General features: G+C 49.2%; 1 pseudogene; it reads left to right on the top strand.

The window, feature by feature from the left end:
• Positions 1 to 12,674: 12,674 nt before the first annotated feature.
• On the top strand, positions 12,675 to 22,113 carry LOC115464606 (annotated as a pseudogene).
• The last annotated feature ends 868 nt before the right edge of the window (positions 22,114 to 22,981 follow it).

Raw genomic sequence — 22,981 nt, 5'->3', positions numbered from 1 at the left:
TAGTCGCCTCTGCCTAAGACCAGCCCTGACTGATGGCATCACACTGCATGTGTTCTGATTGGTTCCTGCTGTGTGTGTGTGGGGGGGGGGGGGGGGGCTATGATGTCATTGGAGAACTTGGTGCAACAATAAGAGAGTCTGCTCTAGTGCTGCCCTCTAGTGCCCAGAGTAAGGTGGTAAATTAAATCCCATATGACTGTAACTTCTTAGAGGGAGGTTCAGCTGTAGCATTAGATGTGATGGTGAAGGGAGTCAGGAGGGAGGGAGGACCCCTGAAATGGTGGTGGTGAGCCAAGGGACAGGTTGGAAGGTGTGGGGAGATAGTATCTGAAGTGGAAGAAAATAAGGGCCTGTTCCAGTCAGAGTCACACTAGGATTGGTGAGAATGGTTTAAAGATGGTGCATTCTCTCTGGATGTGCAGGAGACATCTCTCCTTTGCTTTCTCACTTTCAGTCTGTGCAGAGCAATAAGAAACAGTTCCTGCTCCGTAGAGCTTACCTTCAAATCCAAACACATATACATGAAAAACAAGAGGGTCACTGGGAATGTATTTATTCTAGAAAAGTGGTTACATAAGTACATAAGTATTGCCATACTGGGAAAGACCAAAGGTCCATCAAACCCAGCATCCTGTTCCCAACAGTGGCCAATCAATGTCACAAATACCTGGCAAGATCCCGAAAAAGTACAAAACATTTTATGCTGCTTATCCAGAAATTGTGGATTTTCCCCAAGTCCAATTTAATAATGGTCTATGGACTTTTCCTTTAGGAAGCCATCCAAACCTTTTTAAAACTCCGCTAAGCTAACCGCCTTTACCACATTCTCTGGCAATGAATTCCAGAGAATTTAGTGCGAAAAATTTCTATTGTTTTTAATATCATATTTCAGATGCCACATGTACCCCTCATTTTCCATCCCATCTGTTAAGGTTGAGAAGATGAGATTTTCGTCTGGATTTGAATATGGGAAGAAGGGAACAGAGTGAAGTGACTCAGGCTATTTCAGACAGATGATTCAGCAAGGAGGAAAAAGCAAAGTCTGCAACAGAGGAGAAAGGCACCCATTTAAGAACCATATGTGTTGGAGTCTCTGCTTGCTCTGTGACTCCCTGTCTTTTTTTTTCTTTATGACTCTTTGTGGGTGTCTCTGTGTGTGTGCCCCCGCTCTGTGACTCCCTGAGGTGGTGTGTCTGTGTGTCGGCTCTGTGACTCCCTGTGGGTGCTGTCTGCCTCTTTGTATGTCTTTGCTCAGTGACTCTCTTGCTGTCTCTTTCTCTGTGTGTGATTGCCTGTGGGTGTCTCTCTCTGTGACTGCCTGTGGGTGCACCCACAGGCAGGTTACAGTGCAAAGACACACACATAGAGAGACAGACAGTACCCACAGGGAGTCACAGACCAGAGACACACATATACTGAGAGAGACAATCACAGAGCAGAGAGACACACAGAGACAGGCAGCACCCACAGGGAGTCATAGAGCAGAGAGAGACAAGGGAGTCACAGAACATTCAGTCTCTCTGTGTATCTCTGTTCAGTGACTGCCTGTGGGTGCTATGTGTTTCTACTTTGTGAGTCCCTATGGTACTGCATGGCTATATGTGTGTGTGATGTTTAACTCCCTGTGGGTGTGGTCCTTTTCTCTGTGTATATGTTTCTGTGCTATGTGACTCCCTATGGGTGTTGCCTGTTTTTCTGTGTGTTTCTGGGCTCAGTGACTCTCTGCGGGTGCTATCTCTGGTCTCTGCTCAATGACTCTGGGTGGGTGCTGTCTGTTTGTGTGTCTCTGCTCTGTGACTCCCTGTGGGTGCTGCCTGTTTTTCTGTGTGTGTCTCGGCTCAGTGACTCCCCTTGGGTGCTGCCTGTCTCTTTCTCTGTATCTCTTTGCTCAGTGACTGCCTGTGAGTGTCTCTGCTCATTGACTGCCTGTGGATGCTGCCTGTCTCAGTCAGTGCCGCCAAATTACCTATTCCAGGAGGGAGACTTTTTGGCCAGTCCTGGATTTCTGCCAACCTCATCCCGATGCATTATGGGACATGCAGCACTGATTTCAATGGATAGCATCATGGACTACAAGTCCCACAGTGCTTTGGGATGTAAGTTTAAAACCAGGACTGGCCAAAAAGTCTCCCTCCTGGAATGGGCAACTTGGCAGCTCTGCTCAGTGACTGCCTGTGGGTGTTGCTTGTCTCATTCTCTGGGTGTCTCTGCTCATTGACCACCGGTGGGCGCTCTCTCTGAGTTGTGAATTTTGGCCCAGGGTAAAGATCACAGGCAGCAGAGATCTCTCTGCAAACACATCCTGAGCTTCTTCTGCCCTGGGGAGAGGGCAGGGAATAGGGATCAGAGCATCCTCCAGTCCAGCCCACTTAATCCAGTAAAGGGACCAGTCTGTTCAACCAGACACATTCCACACTGGCTATGTGCCAGGATCCAGCCCACTAAGGGGTGGACACAGTTGCCGGCCTGAATGTTCTGGTAGCCAATCAGGAGCAGAATATTTGCATGGCCCCACCCCAGGGGCTAGTCCCTCCCATCAGGGCGGGGTGTGCGTGGGCAGAAAGCAGATGGTGCAATACAAACTTTGCTCTTGTGCACAGACTTGGAGGAAGTGAGAGACACTGGTTGCACTGGAGGTCGGGTGTTGAACGGAGAGTCCTGAGACCTGCAGCCTCTTTGCCGGTAGGTACTGCACAAGTCAGATGTGAGCTCCAGGCTGTGCTGACCCTCTCTGTCACCCCTGAGCCTTAACTGGGTTATCAAGTCCCTGCCTCTTCTCTGCTACCCTGAGCCCCAGCTGTGCTGCCTCAGGTCTGCCACTAGAGAATGGGATGGGGACAGAGCCCATGGGGATGAACTTTGTCCCCATGTCATGCTCTATTTTGAAGCCTGTTAATGAACTGGACTGTTATTTATGTTTGATTGATGTAGACAATATTTTGATTCTTTTGGAAAAACAAGCAAACATGCTGGCCACAGCTAGCAAAATTTGCATGGAGGATCCTGTACATTCCTGCTACCAGCACATCTTCTATTGCGGGAGGGACTGTGGAAGACAGGAGAGCTATACTGAATCCTGAGATTGTTGACGATTTATTAATCCACATTCATTCACACATTAAAAAATCATAACCGTGCTTCATAGGGCATATTTCTCTCCTGCTAGAGCTTACAGAATGTACATTTTAACAGGGTGAATTAGGGTTCCTTGGGGTAGTAGAAGTTAGCTATTGTTGGGGTTGGAAAGGTGGGGGTGGGGGGTAATTATAGCTGCTATTGTTCCTTTTTATACTTAAAAATATTTAAATATAAAATCATAAGTGTTTGAGGCTTCTGCAGGGGAGGACAGAGACCATGAGGATGGGGATAGAACCTACGGGGATGGAGATGGGGCCCGCAGGGACGGAGATGGAACCTGCGGGGATGGGACGAGGATGGAGACAACCCGGGGGGGGGGGGGGGGGGGATAGAGACAAACTTTGTCCTGGTGTCATTCTCTATCTGCCTCCCTGAGCCCCAGCTGGCCTGCCTCCATCCTGGGTCTGGGGTCCTCTCCTTATGCCGTGATACTGAGGGCTGGAACCTGTGCTAATGTGTCTGTTGACCCCTCCCCTACAAGGAGATCCCAGGAAGCAGTGTTACTTATTTCTTGTGTAACATACTGTGTGATACACAGAGGTGAGATATCCGCCATTAAATGCCCATCTCGCTGGAGATGTAGCTAGACCCCAGAGTCCACAGGTCTTAATGTATAACTGTGTTTAAAAGGGGTAAACCTCATTGGTCCGGGCGCACATGGAGACTGTGGTTTTGGACAAACCTCCTGCTCTGCCACTAATTAGCACAGACCTCACCACTGCCATCCATCACTCTCCTCTCCGTCTGGCCACTTAACCCCCTTGCCCTTCCTTCGGGCTCGTTACCCTTGCGTGAGAAGGTTTGTCTGGAGCGTCCAAGCTCTTCCCTGTGTGACACTGTGGAGCCTGGGCTTTATGAGTGTCCTACAGACAATTTTACATTATCGCGCTGGTAGGCTTCTCAAATCTGCTGGGCTGGACCTTAAACCCTTCAGTTCTGGCCAGTTCCCTTTCTGTAGCCCCCCTGGTAGTCCACAAAGACCATTCATATTCTTTGCAACCAAGCAAGGTTGTTCTGGGACCTGGTGGTCACCTCTCTAGAAGCATGGCTTTCTCCCCTGTGAGAGACGGACAGCACGAGACCCCTGGGGACCTCTAGCAAGGCCTCTGGGCAATGATAGCAGGACCTTCCAGAGCCTGAGGAGGAGCGTGGGATTTCATGGGGGATGTCTGTGTGTCTGTGACATCGTTTCCACATAGTGACATCACCTCTGCATTATGATGTCATGCCTCAGCCCAGCTGATGGATCAGAGTCGGGGGTAGCTACAGGTATGTAGCCCATGGAGTTGCTCCCTGCCTGTGCCCCTCGATACCAGGCTGCCGTCTGCCCCTCTGGTGGGTGACTTTGCACAGCCCAGGCCCTGCTTTAGGAGTCGGGTCCCAGGGGATGGCAGGGGTTTCCTGTTTGGTGCACGCGCAGCTGCACTGGGGACTCCCACCGCCCATGGCCTTTGCGTCCCCTTTGATGCAGCCCCTTGCTTGCTCCCCTGCAGCGAGTGCGACCCCTTTCCTTTTGCAATCATAATTGGGAAAAGATAAGCAACAGCAGGAATATGCCTTCCTGGCACTGTACAACCCTCTGTGCCTGGTACATGACTGGGCTGTGGACCCTGGCACCTCCTCTCCTGAGATGCAGTCTCAGAGCCAGGGGATGCTGCTGTCTCTGCTTCAGGCCTGTCTCGTCTCTCCACCCTGGCATGTCCTTTCCTGAGATGCAGTCTAAGAGCCAGGGGATGCTGCTGTCTCTGCTTCAGTCCTGTCTCTTCTCTCCACCCTGGTATGTCCTCTCCTGAGATGCAGTCTCAGAGCCAGGGGATGCTGCTGTCTGCTTCAGCCCTGTCTCTCCACCCGGGTATGTCCTCTCCAGAGATGCAGTCTCAGAGCCAGGGGATGCTGCTGTCTCTGCTTCAGCCCTGTCTCTTCTCTCCAACCTAGTATGTCCTCTCCGTAGATGCAGTCTGAGAGCCAGGGGATGCTGCTGTCTCTGCTTCAGCCCTGCCTCTCCACCCTGGTATGTCCTGAGAAGCAGTCTGAGAGACAGGGGATGCTGCTGTCTCTGCTTCAGCCCTGTCTCTTCTCTCCACCCTGGCATGTCCTCTCCTGAGATGCAGTCTGAGAGCTAGGGGATGCTGCTGTCTCTGCTTCAGCCCTGTCTCTCCACCCTGGTATGTCCTGAGAAGCAGTCTGAGAGCCAGGGGATGCTGCAGTCTCTGCTTCAGCCCTGTCTCTTCTCTCCACCCTGGCATGTCCTCTGCTGAGATGCAGTCTCAGAGCAGGGGATGCTGCTGTCTCTGCTTCAGCCCTGTCTCTCCACCCTGGTATGTCCTGAGAAGCAGTCTCAGAGCCAGGGCATGCTGCCCTGTCTCTTCTCTCCACTCTGGTATGTCCTCTCCTGAGATGCAGTCAGAGCCAGGGGATTCTGCTGTCTCTTCTTCAGCCCTGACTCCCCCCCCCCCCCAGTATGTCCAGAGAAGGTCTCAGAGCCAGGGGATGCTGCTGTCTGCTTCAGCCCTGTCTTCACCCTGGTATGCCCTTTCCTGAGATGCAGTCTCAGAGCCAGGGGATGCTGCTGTCTCAGCTTCAGCCCTGTCTTCTCTCCACCCTGGTATGTCCTCTCCTGAGATGCAGTCTCAGAGCCAGGGGATGCTGCTGTCTCTGCTTCAGCCCTCTCTTCTCTCCACCCTGGTATGTCCTCTCCTGAGATGCAGTCTCAGAGCCAGGGGATGCTGCTGTCTCTGCTTCAGCCCTGTCTCTTCTCGCCACCCTGGCATGTCCTCTCCTGAGATGCAGTCTGAGAGCCAGGGGATTCTGCTGTCTGCTTCAGCCCTGTCTCTTCTCTCCACCCTTGTATGTCCTCTCCTGAGATGCAGTCTCAGAGCCAGGGGTTGCTGCTGTCTCTGCTTCAGCCCTGTCTCTTCTCTCCACCCTGGTATGTCATCTTTTGAGATGCAGTCAGAGCCAGGGGATGCTGCTGTCTCTGCTTCAGCCCTGTCTCTTCTCTCCACCCTGGCATGTCCTCTCCTGAGATGCAGTCTCAGAGCCAGGGGATGCTGCTGTCTCTGCTTCAGCCCTGTCTCTTCTCTCCACCCTAGTATGTCCTCTCCTGAGATGCAGTCTGAGAGCCAGGGGATGCTCCTGTCTCTGCTTCAGCCCTGTCTTCTCTCCACCCCGGTATGTCCTGAGAAGCAGTCCTAGAGCCAGGGGATGCTGCAGTCAGCTTCAGCCCTGTCTCTCCACCCTGGTATGTCCTCTCCTGAGATGCAGTCTGAGAGCCAGGGGATGCTGCAGTCTCTGCTTCAGCCCTGTCTCTTCTCTCCACCCTGGCATGTACTCTCCTGAGATGCAGTCTCAGGCCCAGGGGATGCTGCTGTCTCTGCTTCAGGCCTGTCTCTTCTCGCCACCCTGGTATGTCCTCTCTTGAGATACAGTCTCAGAGCCATGGGATGCTGCTGTCTCTTCTTCAGCCCTGTCTCTCCATCCTGGTATGTCCTGAGAAGCAGTCTCAGAGCCAGGGGATGCTGCTGTCTCTGCTTCAGCCCTGTCTCTTCTCTCCACCCTGGTATGTCCTCTCCTGAGATGCAGTCTCAGCCAGGGGATGCTGCTGTCTCTGCTTCAGGCCTGTCTCTTCTCGCCACCCTGGTATGTCCTCTCTTGAGATACAGTCTCAGAGCCATGGGATGCTGCTGTCTCTTCTTCAGCTCTGTCTCTCCACCCCAGTATGTCCTGAGAAGCAGTCTCAGAGCCAGGGGATGCTGCTGACTGCTTCAGCCCTGTCTCTCCACCCTGGTATGTCCTGAGATGCAGAGCCAGGGGATGCTGCTGTCTCTGCTTCAGCCCTGTCTCTTTTCACTACCCTGGTATGTCCTCTCCTGAGATGCAGTCTCAGAGCCAGGGGATGCTGCTGTCTCTTCTTCAGCTCTGTCTCTCCACCCCAGTATGTCCTGAGAAGATGTCTCAGAGCCAGGGGATGCTGCTGTCTGCTTCAGCCCTGTCTCTTCTCTCCACCCTGGCATGTCCTCTCCTGAGATGCAGTCAGAGCCAGGGGATGCTGCTGTCTCTGCTTCAGCCCTGTCTCTTTTCACTACCCTGGTATGTCCTCTCCTGAGATGCAGTCTCAGAGCCAGGGGATGCTGCTGTCTCTTCTTCAGCTCTGTCTCTCCACCCCAGTATGTCCTGAGAAGATGTCTCAGAGCCAGGGGATGCTGCTGTCTGCTTCAGCCCTGTCTCTTCTCTCCACCCTGGCATGTCCTCTCCTGAGATGCAGTCAGAGCCAGGGGATGCTGCTGTCTCTGCTTCAGCCCTGTCTCTTCTCTCCACCCTAGTATGTCCTCTCCTGAGATGCAGTCTGAGAGCCAGGGGATGCTCCTGTCTCTGCTTCAGCCCTGTCTTCTCTCCACCCCGGTATGTCCTGAGAAGCAGTCCTAGAGCCAGGGGATGCTGCAGTCAGCTTCAGCCCTGTCTCTCCACCCTGGTATGTCCTCTCCTGAGATGCAGTCTGAGAGCCAGGGGATGCTGCAGTCTCTGCTTCAGCCCTGTCTCTTCTCTCCACCCTGGCATGTCCTCTCCTGAGATGCAGTCTTAGGCCCAGGGGATGCTGCTGTCTCTGCTTCAGCCCTGTCTCTTCTCTCCACCCTGGTATGTCCTCTCCTGAGATGCAGTCTCAGAGCCAGGGGATGCTGCTGTCTCTGCTTCAGGCCTGTCTCTTCTCGCCACCCTGGTATGTCCTCTCTTGAGATACAGTCTCAGAGCCATGGGATGCTGCTGTCTCTTCTTCAGCCCTGTCTCTCCATCCTGGTATGTCCTGAGAAGCATTCTCAGAGCCAGGGGATGCTGCTGTCTCTGCTTCAGCCCTGTCTCTTCTCTCCACCCTGGTATGTCCTCTCCTGAGATGCAGTCTCAGCCAGGGGATGCTGCTGTCTCTGCTTCAGGCCTGTCTCTTCTCGCCACCCTGGTATGTCCCTCTCTTGAGATACAGTCTCAGAGCCATGGGATGCTGCTGTCTCTTCTTCAGCTCTGTCTCTCCACCCCAGTACGTCCTGAGAAGCAGTCTCAGAGCCAGGGGATGCTGCTGACTGCTTCAGCCCTGTCTCTCCACCCTGGTATGTCCTGAGAAGCAGAGCCAGGGGATGCTGCTGTCTCTGCTTCAGCCCTGTCTCTTTTCACTACCCTGGTATGTCCTCTCCTGAGATGCAGTCTCAGAGGCAGGGGATGCTGCTGTCTCTTCTTCAGCTCTGTCTCTCCACCCCAGTATGTCCTGAGAAGATGTCTCAGAGCCAGGGGATGCTGCTGTCTGCTTCAGCCCTGTCTCTTCTCTCCACCCTGGCATGTCCTCTCCTGAGATGCAGTCAGAGCCAGGGGATGCTGCTGTCTCTGCTTCAGCCCTGTCTCTTTTCACTACCCTGGTATGTCCTCTCCTGAGATGCAGTCTCAGAGCCAGGGGATGCTGCTGTCTCTTCTTCAGCTCTGTCTCTCCACCCCAGTATGTCCTGAGAAGATGTCTCAGAGCCAGGGGATGCTGCTGTCTGCTTCAGCCCCGTCTCTTCTCTCCACCCTGGCATTCCTCTCCTGAGATGCAGTCAGAGCCAGGGGATGCTGCTGTCTCTGCTTCAGCCCTGTCTCTTTTCTGTGTCCCTTAGATTCCTTCAATACCCTCTGGGTATTTCTTTTGTGTCTGTCTCTCCTTTATGTTGTCTTTCATAGGTCTCTTCCTCTCTCTCTGCCTGGGGGTAGAGTGGGGGCCACTTGCAGTGCAGAGGAAACTTCTTTGAGCTGATAAGAGCTGCTTGTGGTGGAGGCTCAGGCTGCAGTCTGTGGAAATATCTTTTTTGTTGCTGTGCCTCCATCCCACATCCCCTGCTGATGCAGATAGATGCAGATAGGAGAGAGCCTTGGGGGGGGGGGGGGTTACTGCACCCTACAATCTGAGCAGGGACACATGGGGGATACAGGTCTCCTGCTCTCACCTGGGATATATATATATATATATATTATTTTTTTTTAACTATGCTGGCCTTGTACCTCCCCCCTCCCCCCTTTGATGACAAAAGGAAGAATTTATCATTTATCATCCAGCTTAGCTGAGCCCTTGGCTCTGTTTTTACATTCACTTTTTAAGAGTTTTCTGTTAGTCTGGAAGAGACAGCATGCTCCCCCCCCCCCCCCCCCAATGGGTAATAATTTGGATCTGAGGTGCATGGTTTATAGCTTAAGTTTCCTATTGTAAAACCATTAGGAGAGTGGAGAGTTTGGCCTGTGGGTTCTCTCCATACATGAGAACCTATGTCTGTTACTGTGTGACGTGTGTGTGTGTCTGTCTGTCTGTCTGTCTGTCTTCACGTGTAGGGCAAATAGGAGTGGATCTCTTCTGCCTGTCTGTCTTGCTGTTTGAATCTGTGCCTATGAATAATGCATCGTGTGATGGCTGGGCTCTGAATATTTCATGGAACAGAGGTTGTGCAGTGCATTTCAGCTTCCATAGCGCTTTGGCCAGTGCTGCAGCGGGAGCCGTGTGGAGACGAGCGATTCCAAAAAGAAGGACCCATTTCTCCAACTCTCTTAACCACTGGGTGTGCGCTATCACCCACAGGTATCGGACCTGTGTTCCCCACTTCTCCCAGGGTGTTTACATTAGCGGGTGGGGGTTGGAGGTGCTATGCCTCTTGCCCTCAATGGGGTATTTGTTAGCTGTAGATGGGTCTCTCACCCTGGGTGGAGGAACTGGGATATTTCTGGATTATAGATGGAGAGGGTTGAAGTGCTGGGCCGCTTGCCCTTTTTTGGGGGGTTTCTGGGTTATAGATTGGGGAGAGGAGGAAGTGGTAGGCCTCTCTCTTTTTTGGGTATATTTTGGCTGGCGTGGAGGAAAAGTCACTTCACCCTCCATTGCCTTGGGTACAGACTTAGACCGTAAACTCTCCGGGGACAGGGAAATAGGTGGTGGACCTGAATGAAACTCCTCTTGAGCTTCAGCTGAGAAAGGGGTGAGCTAAATCCAACATCCTTAATGGATTATGTTTATTCTAACACGCTGGACCTCAACATGACAGGTAATGCAGCCCGAATCCTGAGTCTAGGGACAGATGTGGGGTGGGGAACAAAATGTTTCTACTGCTGTGAACAGCATAATATATTTCTTGTAAATAGTTTTTCCTTGTGCATCTTCTTGAGTTTTGACTTTTCACCTGTACTTATAATTTTGGTGTCCTAATCTTTATTTGGAGTAGTTTCAGAAAGTCATTTTGGCTGGACTGTTCAGGATAAAAACAAGGCAGAGTCGTAGGAAACATCCATTTTAATTCACTGGTTCTGATTTTAGAGTCCCAGGTCAAGGAAGTTTGAACAAAACTCTGTCGAATAGATATTTAGTACAGTGGATAGATTGGATGCTGATTTCTAGTTTTCTGTTTCAGGGTCAAGTGTTTGAATAGTTACCCACCAGAGGCTTTTCAGGGTGGGGTGGGGTGGGGGAGTTAACCAGTGAGAAGATGACTGGGTGCACTTATTGAGGGCTGTTGAATCTTCTCTTCTTGTGCCTTGGTCAATACTTTTAATAATACAAGGATATTCTTATTGGACTTAAGAAAGGTTTAGACAAATTCCTGGAGGAAAAGTCCATAAACATTAAGGTAGACCCGAGTAAATTCTGCTGCTTATTCCCTGGGGGTCAATAGCAAGGGATCTTGCTTCTTTTGGGGACTGGCTACTGTTCAAAACAGGATAGTGGCCTAGATGGACCCTTGATTTGACCCAGTATGCTTTTATGTACTTTGGGGGGGGGGGGGGCTGCTGGACCTCATCATCCTCTTGGGGTAGATGGGGGAACAGGTGCTGAGTCTCTCTCCCTTTTGGGGGTATTTTTTGGCGGTAGACAAGGGCAGGTGCCGGGCCTCTCTAGCTTTTGGTAAATCTGAGCCGGAGTTGTTTTCTGGTGTGTTTCTGCCACAGGAATTTTCAGGAAGTGGTACTGAAGCCGGAGGAGCCTCTGTGGGATGCAGTTCCTGTTGGGCACAGATGCAAAATCAGAGCAAAGCAAACTCTGTTTCCTCCCCCCCCCCCCCCCACAACACACACACATTCTTGCCTCCCCTGCTGTCACCCATTCACTTCCCCTGCATGGAGGTGGGGGGGGAGGCAGGATGCATCCTTTGCCTTGGTTCAGGCCCCCAGGAGTGATCATGGGATCTCATTCCCCATTCATCTGGTCTTTTCTCCCCCCCCCCCCCCCACCCCATGTACCCCTCCCCCTGTCATACCTGCCTCCATAGTTCCCCCCCCCCCCTGCCCTCCCTATGTTCCTCCCTAACCCTCTTAGGTGATGGATAACTTATGTGCCATTCATTCAAAGGTACCTGGATCTTGTTCACACATGTGCCTCACTGCACGGGCATGTTTTCACATGATCGCTCCTGTTTGTCTTTACGTGTGCTTATCTGTGTCTGCTGTAATACCTTCACTTGTGGGTCTGTGAATGTCTAGTATGTTCACTTTTGCTTGTCTCTGTACATGTGCACTGCAGGCACTGGGGAGGGGCGGGGTGTTAAATCACAGTCTCTAAGGATGGGATCCAGCCAAGTGGTTTTTAATCAAAAACAGACTTTTTCCTCATTTTTTTTCCCTCTTTCACATGCTGGAACAATTTGGAGGCCCCAGGGTCTAATGTGGGATGTCCTTTTCCTCCCTGGGTCAGAGGGGGAGGAAAGGGAGAGACAGGTTGTGAAAAGCAGCCAAAGAGAGCGAGACAGCCGAAGAGGAGATTGACTCCGGATGAGAGCGGGTGAGGATTTAGGGCTGAGAAGAGCAGTTTAAGGAAACAGGTGCCCAGGCTCGAAGCCGGGGATGGGACGTTATGTAATGGGGCGTTTTTATTCCATGCCCCAGCGTGGGAGGCATGACTGTATACGGGATTCATGTGTGATGGTGGCATGTCTCAGAGGGAGACAGAGTGAGGGAGAAGGAGTGCCCGTCTTCCTCGGGGGGGGGGGGGGGGGGGTCTCTCTCTTTATTGAGCAGACCAACCTATTCAGTATTTGGCATAGATGAAACCTACAGGGCCTATAATCTGCCCTGACGGAATGGGGAAGTACTCTTAGGATAATAAGATGTCATGTGTTAAGTGTGGAAGTGTTACTTGTGTGGCAGCCACCGAAGGGGGGAAAGCAGAAGGGAGGCTCTGTGTACATTCTGTGGGTGGGGCATAGAACTACCTTCCCCACCCCAACCCCCCCCCCCCCCCCCCCCCCCCCCCTATTGGTTTCTCTCTTCTGCTGCTTCCTGCACCAAAGCAGATGTGAGATGAGCAGAGCTGAAAGTGGCCTCGGTTTCCACCACGGTTATTGTCATGCCTTCCGACACACCACGCTTCTGTAACCTGTAGCTGAGTGGCCTGACCAGGACTCAGACACCTTCATTTCCTCCAAAGACAACCCTCGCCCCTGCTTTAGAGGAGAGCCCCCTCCACAGACCCCTCAAGGCCTCCACAGATATGTCCCTCCTTATTTAACTTTTCTGGTTTAATTTTTCTTACAGGACGTTGAACCATGGCAACAAAAGGCTGTCTCAGTGTCACCAAATACTTCCTCTTTGTGTTCAATCTGTTTTTCTTTGTGAGTATTCTGTGCTTAAAAGCCCTTTTGTATACAGACTGGAAACCACAGAAAACACAGTCCCTCCCCCTCCCCCAAACCCTACAATAGGACAGGTGTAACACAGCAGCAATGTAAGCCACATTCAACACAGATCCTTACTGACCCCCCCCTCCCCGCCCCTTCTGTCTGTTTGCAGGTTCTGGGAGGTCTGCTGTTCGTTTGGACTCTGGATCCTTTTTTGACAGAACCTGCATTATCTCGTTGTTTGGTAGGTGAAGAGAGTTCATGTTTCCTGTCTGTGGCCAGGGCCTGTGCAGGGAGGGAGAGGAGCGTATTGTCAGACTGGGTCAGGCGGCACTGACCTGTCTTGAGATGCTACGAGAATATGCATACCCACACATGCAAATGGACTCGTGCAGATATGAGAGAAGACAGGGGGGTCAAGGCACAGTGTCGGTGTGTGCGTTGATAAGGTTTATCTGTCTGACTTTTTGCAGTTAGCCCCAATAGACCTGACATTTGAAATTTCCCCATTTGGTTTCTATGTTTTGTGTGGGCAACTTTTGGCCCCAGAAGAAACGAGGAAAAGGATGTGTGAGTTCCTGGAGTGTGGTTAAACTTCAGCCAGCCAGTGGGTACATTCTGTTGGAAAAACCATGTGTCCAGAAATAGCTCCGATCTAGTCAGCAGCAGTTTGAACCAGATGAATAGTTCTGAATAAACCCTGCTGAAGATCTGGATGAAGTAATCTGATTATATTTACCTGCTCACCGGGTCGTGGAAGGTTTGACCACCTCATGTCTGACTTTTGCTTCTCTTCCTCTGATTACATTTCTCCCCGCCTCTCCACAGGTGCGTCCTTGGCACTGAAGATCTGGTCCTATGTGTTTTTCCGGTGTGGGGATTTTTACCATGCTACTGGGTTTCCTGGGCTGCCTGGGGTCCCTGAAAGAGATCAAGTGCCTTCTTGGCTTTGTAAGTGTGACTTTGTAAGTGTGACTGGTACTGTGGGGAGGGTGGGAGTGCATGCAATGCTCTTTTTCTGTCTGCAAGAGTGCTGCAGAGGATACCTCCAGTAGAGTAGAATAGCAGAACTGTTCTTGGTGTTCTCGTCATTTGTACTCCGAGAAGGGTGCCCATCGGCCTTTCTGCCCAGAGAAGAGGATGTTCAGAGCTTCATCTGCAGAAAGAATTCAGGGGATATTTTTAATAATCTTTTATGAAAAGAGGTGTGTGCGGGAGGAGGTCAGAGGTATGGGATATAGTGCCCATTTGACGTGGAAGCCATATAATTTTTTTAAGTAAAAGGTTTTTTGGTAATTTACAACAAATAAGACAAGTTAGATTAGATTACTATAATATCGTATTGTTGGGATTAAAAGATGATCCATTCTTCAGATTATAAACTTTACAAAATGCAGTTGCAAAATTGAATTTTTGTAAATCATGGGCTGCACATATTGCAGCAGGACATGTTTATCCACTCCGACCCTAGCAGAGATAATATTTAATCACCTCTCTGACCTCATGTGCATCTTTTTTAAATTAGTCCCCTTATTTTCTAACTCATCTATATGTTCCATCTTATACCCTCTTCAGCTTGGAGAAAAGGCGCTGAGGGGAGATATGTTAAAGGTCTATAAAATAATGAGTGGAACGGGTAGACGTGAATCGCTTGTTTACTCTTTCCAAAAATACTAGGACTAGGGGCACGCAATGAAGCTACAAAGTAATACATTTAAAACGAATCGGAGAAACATTTTCTTCACTCAACGTGTAATTAAACTCTGGAATTCGTTGCCAGAGAATGTGGTAAAGGCTGTTAGCGGGGTTTAAAAAAGGTTTAGATGACTTCCTAAAGGAAAAGTCCATAGACCATTTTTTAAAAGGACTTGGGGAAACTCCACTGCTTATTTCTAGGATAAGCAGCATAAAATGTATTGAACTTTTTTGGGATCTTGCCTGGATTGGCCACTGTTGGAAACAGGATGCTGGGCTTGATGGACCTTTGGTCTGTCCAAGTATGACAACACTTATGTACTTATGTACAGTGTCTATTAAAATGCTCTATTATGTATTGTGTTGACATTGTAAGTAGTAACTTTGCTATACTTTGTATTGTTATTTTAATATTTTTACTGCTGTAATTGTCTATTGCTTTGTTGATTTATTCCTATTGTACATCGCCTTGAGTGAATTCCTTCAAAAAGGTGGTAAAAATAAAATGGGATAGGGTCAATCCTTGTTATCTCTTCACTGGTTACCTATCAAAACACGGTTCAAAATTAAACTGCTTAAAATTTTACTTGGTCTGGTCCCAATATATACGTATTCGTGAGTCACCTGGTGCATCCTGAATTGACAGTTAAGTTCAATAGATCACTTTCCAGTGCATTTAGATTGCAGTCTGTGAAGAAACATATGACTAATATTGACCTAGAATTATGGGAAAACTCAACCACTAGAATCGCAAAATGTGAATCTAACTATTTGTGATACCACAGACTGTTGAAACCGTGTTTGTTTCAGAAATATTTTCCTATTGCATGAGCTGTCAGTGTTATAGTATAGGATACAGAATCGAAGAAAACTACCTAACATGTATACCTTGGAGGAAAAGAGAAACAGGGGTGACATGATACAGACGTTCAAATATTTGAAAGGTATTAATCCGCAAATGAACCTTTTTCAGAGACAGGAAGGTGGTAGAACTAGAGGACATGAATTGAGGTTGAAGGGGGGCAGACTCAGGAGTAATGTCAGGAAGTATTTTTTCACGGAGAGGGTGGTGGATATGTGGAATGTCCTCCCACGGGAGGTGGTGGAGATGAAAACGGTAATGGAATTCAAACGTGTGGGATAAACACAAAGAAATCCTGTTTAGAAGGAATGGGTCCGTGGAATCTTAGTGGAGATTGGGTGGCGACACCGGTAATTGGGAAGCAAAACGGGAGCTGGGCAGACTTCTACGTATACGCCCTGATCATGACTGAATAGATATGGATGGGCTGGACTGTAAATTTAAAGGGGCTTCAACATTAGGTTCAGAACTTTAATACAAGAAGAGTGCTGGGTAGACTTTTATGGTCTGTGCCCTGAAAAAGCCAAGGACAAATCAAACTCAGGTATCACATAAACTCATTTTACATGGTATGTGATACTTTATCTTGTTGGGCAGACTGGATGGACCATTCAGGTCTTTATCTGCTGTCATTTACTATGTTATGTTACCTAATTTCAGTTTTTCCTCTTATTGTAATCTGCTTTGAGCCGTTCTTTTTGGTCCAAGCGGAATAGAAAAGCACAATGAGATTTTTTGAGGTGGTGCAGCAGAAAAGGATGTGGAGGCTCTGTCTGTGAGGTGCAGAGGGATGTCAGGGGTATATGTTGGAAGGAAGAGGGAGTTGTCGGGAATGCATGGGGGATGGGAGGCCTGCGAGCCTTTGGGAACGGGTGTTGCGTATGTGATGGGTGGTGATGGTGTTTGTGGAGTGATGTGGTGCAGGGCCGTCTTAGCAAGTGCGGGGCCCTATGCAGACCAATTTGCTGGGGCCCCATCCTAGCCCCACCCACCCTAGCTCCACCCCCACCCTAGCTCCACCCCATTGAAAAGTTTATTCCATTTTTACAAAATTTTTTATTATGAAATTTCAAATAAAGGCAAATGAAGCTAAACTTGTACAACAAAACTGATTGTAATAAGCACAATGCTATCAAGGCCACCCCCCCCCCCCCCAGCATTAGTGCAGTTTTTTTTTAATGAAAAGGTGGCTAAAATCAGAACTCAGCTTTGTGTAAATGGAACTGCAGACCATGACATGGATTTTGAGATGTCACAAGTATTATGTGATATACCTACCAACTGACTTTTTGGGAGGGCTTTTTGCCCATGAATATGAAGGATACTAGATTTATCAAGAAGAGCTGTAGCCTGGATAGCTGTTCTGCATAATTATGAACAACATGAACGGGACTATGGTTTCCACAACAGTTTAACTAACGGAGTTTTTCCATCACATTACTATTATTGTTTTAACTCCTACTCCTAAAAACCCCAAGGAAAATTTGCTAATTACTGTCCAATTGCATCTATTCCCTTATTGGTGAAAATAATGGCAGGGTATATTGTTAAATTGCTTGATCTGGAAAAATTATAGTACAGAAAATAGTTGCACAGGGTAAATCTTTATTAAGTCTAGGTCAAAATGCGATTGTTATACAATGCAATCTATCCCATGCGTTCAATTTAGTCGACCACAGGATTTTATTATTTTTAGGTATCACTGTCTGGTAGCATATTATCTTGGTTCCATGGTTTTTATCCACCTTATAGAAAAGCTAATAATCATCATACCTGGCTTGCCTTTGAATGGCAGTGCAGGAGGCAGTGGCACAAACTTGCTCCAGCTGACCAGCTCCACTTCACTTTATTTTAAGTCGACTCGCACAGCGATGGCGATGGCTCACCTCCAACCAGGCTCCAGCTTTTCCCTTCCCGCTCAGTGACTCCCGCCGCCCTCGCGGAAACAGGAAATACCTCAGAAGGAAGGCGGGACATTGAGCGGGAAGTGAAAAGCTGGGGTGAGCCGTCGCTGCAACTCTGTCGGGGCCGGGGCCAGCTGCAACTGTCTGTCGGGGCCGGGCCGTCGCTCCTACTGTCTGTCGGGCCGTCGCTGCAACTGTCGGGGTCCGGGGAGGCGGGAGCTGACAGCGGGCTCAGCGGTGGGTGGTCACCGACTGGTGGCGGAAGCGGAGTGGCCAAGCGGGATCAAGTCATGATATGGTCCGAGCGGGGGTCGGGCGGAGAGGCAGAGTTGAGGCGCCCGCGCGGGGCCCCTTAAGCGCGGGGCCCTATGCGGCCGCCTTGGTCGCCTCTGCCTAAGACCGGCCCTGATGTGGTGGGGGATATTCGGGTTGATGACGAGGGATTCTGTATGTGTGTGTTTTGAGTGGGGCTGAGGTATTTGAAGAAGTGTTTTTTGGGAATGAGGATGTTATAATGCCTGTGTATCGCTCCATGGTGCGACCGCACCTCGAATATTGTGTTCAATTCTGGTCGCCGTATCTCAAAAAGGATATAGTGGAATTAGAGAAGGGCGACGAAAAGATAAAGGGGGTGGGACGACTTCCCTATGAGGAAAGGCTAAAGCGGCTAGGGCTCTTCAGCTTGGAGAAAAGGCGGCTGAGGGAGATATGATAGAGGTCTATAAAATAATGAGTGGAGTGGAACGCGGTTTGGACGGCTTCCTAAAGGAACATCCATAGACTGTTATTAAAATGACTTGGGGAAAATCCATTGCTTATTTCTGGGATAAGCAGCATAAAATGTATTGAGCTTTTCTGTGATCGTGCCAGGTATTTGTGACCTGGATTGGCCACTGTTGGAAACAGGACCCTGGCCTTGATGGACCTTTGGTCTGTCCCAGTGTGGCAATACTTATGTACTTAAGGGCATATGTGTGTCTGATTAGGGGGTTGGGGGTGAGCAAGATAGGCAATTTTACATGTATCTCCCCCCTTCCCCTTAATACTGGTGATGAAAAGTGTGTTAAATTAATAAATCTAATCAGAGCTTAAAGAAGCGCAAGAGGGGATTTGAAACTGGGTCCCTGCATCAGCGAGGCCTGCTCCCTGTTAACAGCAGCAAAGGACGTAAGAACCAGAGCTTATGGGAAAGTGCAGAAACTATTGCACAGGGGAGGTTGAAGAGGTGGAGGGATGGAGAGGCCTTATGCCCAGAGGAGGGGAGGATAGCCTACAATATATCTTCCCCAGGGCTCTGCAGGGCTAGAAGTGACCATACCGGAGTAATTTTCAGTCCTCCTCTTTCCCCTCCCCTGTCTCTTTTCTCTCAGTATTTCGGGTTTCTGCTTCTGCTCTTCGCAGCTCAGATCACGGTCGGAGTGCTGGTGTACACGCAGAGGAACACTGTAAGTAACATGCCAGGGCATGGGCATTGCCGGGGGGTGGGGGGGAGGGGGCTTCGTAAATACAGAATGGGCGCTGTGCTGGGTCGATGTGGGGGGGATCTGTTCTCTGTTGCTCACTCCCAGAAGATGGTGGTCCCCCTCCCCCCAAGTCTACCTGCCTAATAATTATGAATGGACCCCCCACCTCCAGAAACTTTGTCTAAACCTTCTTAAACCCCGGCTTGGCTGCCACATCCTCTGGCAGCACATCTGCTGCTCAGAGGAAGTTCAAACGGAGGGACAGGTCTCCTCCTGTCCAAAACCCAAGGTCAGGACACTTCTGAGAGGTCCTTTCCCTTCCCCCACTCTGGCACCACTGGGAGAAGCTCCCGCTAGACCTCATTGGCTTGTGTTTTTCTTTCCAGCTCACAAGCATGGTGGGAGTTGAAGTGAAGGCAATTATAAGCCAATATGGTTCAGCATCCCAGCTGAGCGATAAGGAAGAAAGCTGGGACTTTGTCCAGACCAAGGTATGTGCCAGACCCTGCTCCTGTCCCCTGTCTCTCAGCTGCCCAGGTAGGTTTCTGCCGGTGCTCTCGGCTTGAGCTTTTGAAAATGAAATCTTTGTTTTTGGCAAACTTATACGGGGCCAAGTAGCTTTTCCCAGTTGAAAATTCTCTTCTTAGAGCAGCTAAAAATGCGTCCAAACTTTCACCTCATTCGTGCCTGTGCCTGCACTGAACCATGACATAACTGAGGAATTGAGATTGTCTGAGGAAAACTGTGCAGGTCAATTCCATGTTCATGTATCTCTGGGAACTGTTTCACCCCTCCATAACTCCTTTCGTACATCAGCTGTACCATCTGCAGCGTTTTTAAGTCCTGACAGCTGCTGATGCTCTCTCCTCAAAAAGACCGAACCTAAATCAAACAGAAGTCACATTTGTAAATGGCCCTTCTGAGTCCAAGAGGTTGACCAAAGCTGTGCAGAATAGAAATACTATTTAATAATTTTAAAAAACAAGGTATACCACCCCCCCAAACAGGATAGAGCAGCAGTAATCACAGCGAAATATAATGACGGTCCAGAGGGGACAGGGGCAGTTGCTGGATTGTCCCATGTCTGGCCCAGTGGCAGAACATTACAGATTCAGTGGCTCCAGCTGCTGCTCCTGTTCTTTCCCCCAGGACTAGACAGTTTTCCCTGCTCCTTTTTTATTTTTCTCTCTTCTCTTTGGATTTTATTCAGTACAGGAGGAAATGCATTTCTACTTCTCTTTCGCTGCTCTTCCACCGCAGACAGACTCTGACATCTCAGGGTTTCCAGCTCAATTTGTGTCTTCACGTTTCTATTTCTAATTTCTGGTCTCTAATTCTCTGTTTTTCTCTCTTCTCTTTGGGAAATGTGTCTCTTCGCTCTTTGGAGTTTGCTCAGAACAGGAGAAAATGCATTTCTTCTTCTCTTTCTCCACTCTTGACGGCTCAAGGGTTTCAGCTTGGTTTTTGTCTGCACGTTTCTGTTTCTAATTTGTGGGCTGTTATCTCTGTTTTTCTCTGTTCTGTTTGGGAAATGTCTCTCCTGTCTGAATTTTGCCCAATGCAGGAGGAAATGCATTTCTGCTTCTGTTTCTCTGCTCTTGCATTGTAGAAGACTCTGACATTTTAGGGTTTCTAACTCTAATGTGTGATCTTATTCTATGTTTCTCTTTCTTCTCTTTGGGAAATGTGTTTGATATCTTTGTATTTTGCTTGCATTTCTGCTTTTCTTTCTCTGCTCTTGCACTGTGGACAGACTCTGACATCTCAGGGTTTCCAGCTCATTTTGTGTCTGCAGGTTTCTAGTTCTAATTTGTGGTCTCTTATTCTCTACTTTTCTCTTTGTGAAATGTCTCTTCTCTCCTTTGATGAAATGCATTTCTGCTTCTCTTTCTGTGCTCTTGTTCTACAGACAGACTCTGACATCTCAGAGTTTCCAGCTCAGTTTCTTTGCAGGTTTCTTTTTCTAATTTCTGGTCTTTTATTCTCTGTTTTTTCTCTTCTCTTTGGGAAATGTGTCTCTTCTCTCTTTGGAGTTTGCTCAGAACAGGAGAAAATGCATTTCTTCTTCTCTATCTCTGTTCTTGACGTCACAGGGTTTCCAGCTCAGTTTGTGTCTGCACATTTCTGTTTTTAATTTGTGGGCTCTTATTCTCTGTTGGTTTTTTTTCTGTTCTCTTTGGAAAATGTCTCTCCTTTCTTTGGGTTTTGCTCATTACAGGAGAAAATGCATTTCTGCTTCTCTTTCTCTGCTCTTGTGCTGCAGACAGACTCTGACATCTCAGGGTTTTTGTCTAATTTGTGGTCTCTCATTCTATGTTTTTTTTCTTTGTTCTCTTTTGGATATGTGTCTCTCTCTCTGGATTTGCTCAGTACAGGAGGAAATGCATTTCTGCTTCTTTCTCTGCTCTTGCACTGCAGACAGACTCTGACATCTCAGGGTTTCCAGCTCAGTTTGTGTCTACACATTTCTGTTTTTAATTTGTGGTCCATTGTTCTCTGTTTATTGCTCTTCTCTTTGGGAAACATCTCTTCTGTCTTTGAATTTTGCTCAGTACAGGAGGAGATACATTTCTACTTCCTTTTCTCTGCTCTTTGCGCTACAGACAGACTGATATCTCAGAGTTTCCAGCTTAGTTTTTCTCTCCACATTTCTGGAGTGAATTGGTTGAATGTTTCTACTGAATAATTGTTATAGTAGTTTTTAATGCTGAGGGGGAGGGGTTGTATCTTTCAAGGGTTTCTTTTATATATATTGGGCTCTTAGATCATTTTCCTGTAACATCTTTATATCGGATTTTAAACTCCCGATGTGCTGCCTGGACAAATGGCAGAGCCAAACTTTCTTCCCTACGCAGTGGATTAGTCTCCCTGATGAGATGAAATGTGGTGTTGGGGTGACTTGGATTCCAGTTTTGCTTCGGTTCCTGGGTGTTCGTATTTAGCGCTGATTTGTCGGCATGGTCTGGGTGATGGAGATCAGCCAAGTAGTTTCCTCAAATGCACCTGTGTTGAGCCTGAGCTGACATTGACCCGCTTCTGAGTGTTTAGTGCTGGGTGGGGTAAAGGGGGGGATTCTGTCTCCTTTTCTGGTCTCCTGCTTAGTCTCTCTTCGCCTCCATTTCTTACAGTTTCAGTGCTGTGGCTGGCTGGCTTCCACAGACTGGAAGGAGAACCAGAGGGTCAGTAACTCCCAGCGGCCTGTTGTACTCCTGCTCCTGTCTCAACGCTTCGATGCCGGCGCCTGCCTCCAGCAACAGCAGCGCCTCCAGCAACAGCAGCGTCGAGCAGCTCTCGTCGGGCTTCTGTGCAGCCCCCGAGAAGGATTCCCGGTTGGTTTATCACAGAGTGAGTCTTGGTCTTGCCCGGACCTGCCGATGCTCGGGTATCCCGGTTCTGCCCAGTAACTTATCCTCTATGTTCTCTTCTCTCTTCAGGCTGTATGATCAATATTCGGACCTGGATATCTGGAAACATACATACCATCCTGGGAGTCTGTCTGGGGGTTGGACTGCTGGAGGTTGGTACCTCACCACCGCGATCGTCCCTTGGAGTGTGAGGGGGGGCAGGTACTCTGGAGCATGTTAAAATGCCATTTTCCCTGCCTTCCCCCACCACGTGATCCTTCCCTTCCCCCATCATGCTGCCTTTTTTGAGAGGAAGTGTCTTTATGTCCTCTCTGCTTTCCCCTGGGGTGAAGGTGGGGGGCAGGAGGTGTGGTAGGCAGTGCTATTCTCTCAGACCCCACAAAAGTGGCATATTGCAGAATGGTGGTGCTGAAAAAATTTAGGGGAGGAGGGGGTGCATGAGAATGGGGAAGGTATTTTGCTGTGGGATTTTGAAATTGAGGGGATGTAAGAGTGTGGGAGGAAGGGTTGGGTGCTAAGTAGCTCGGGAGGTGCATGGGGGCAGGGGCTGAGCATTTCAGGGGTGGGCATGGTTATAATATGTACCACCCCCCTTCTCCCCAGACCCTGCAGGTCCTGTGTCGACTCTGCTCCTGTGTCTTGAGGAGAAAATCAGAAGGGTCTCCTCCTCCAGCGAGATTTTCTTCCCTGTCAGGTGGCTTAGAGCATGTGCTGTGCCCTGGGGGGAGTTTTTCTCTGGGGGGGCATGCTCTTTGCTTTCTCTTTGTATGTGTGTGTTTGTCTCTGGAGGGCGGGATGGTGGGGTGGACGCTCTTTCCTGTGTGTGACTCTTGGGGGGGGGGGGGGTTGAGGGGGGTTATGTTTCCTGTGCACCCCTCTTTCTGTGCCGTGTCTCAGGGGTTGGATTTCACCTCTCGGTGATTTCCTCTGTCCTGTCCTTTCTCAC

This window comes from Microcaecilia unicolor, chromosome 3 (assembly GCF_901765095.1).
Source record: "Microcaecilia unicolor chromosome 3, aMicUni1.1, whole genome shotgun sequence".
Lineage (NCBI taxonomy): Eukaryota > Metazoa > Chordata > Amphibia > Gymnophiona > Siphonopidae > Microcaecilia > Microcaecilia unicolor.
The sequence above is the reverse complement of the archived record's forward strand: the minus strand, read 5'-3'. Positions and strand labels throughout refer to the sequence as shown.